Genomic DNA, 539 nt, shown 5'->3' with positions numbered 1-539 from the left:
CTTGCAATTCTTGCTTTTAGAGTGAGAAAAATAAAAACACATTGTCTTGTTGATTTTGTGCAGAGTGTGCAGAGAGGCCAAGACCAAGAATGGTGGGTTCCTATTTCAGCTCTAAACATCTTAAAGGCACTTACCTCCCCGACTGTGTGCTGGATCCAACTTCCATATTTCTGAGCAAAAGACACTGAAGACAGATTTCTAGCTGGGTGTGGCTGCACACGCCTGTAACCCTAGCATTCTGCAGGAGGTAGGACGATATTAAGTTTAAGGCTAATGTGGGCTACATAGAAGTCCTTGTCTCAAAAAAAAAGCCCGGCAGTGGCAGTGGCGGTGGCGGTGGCAGTGATGGCGGCGGCGGCGCATGCCTTTAATCCCAACATTCAGGAGGCAGAGCCAGGTGGATCTCTGTAAGTTCGAGGCCAGCCTGGTCTACAGAGCGAGATCCAGGACAGGCACCAAAACTACACGGAGAAACCCTGTCTCGAAAAACTAAATACATAAATAAATTAAATAACATAAAATGAAGAAAAGAGACAAGA

The sequence above is a fragment of the Peromyscus maniculatus genome, chromosome 13 (assembly GCF_049852395.1).
Source record: "Peromyscus maniculatus bairdii isolate BWxNUB_F1_BW_parent chromosome 13, HU_Pman_BW_mat_3.1, whole genome shotgun sequence".
Lineage (NCBI taxonomy): Eukaryota > Metazoa > Chordata > Mammalia > Rodentia > Cricetidae > Peromyscus > Peromyscus maniculatus.
This window is presented reverse-complemented; position numbering follows the sequence as displayed.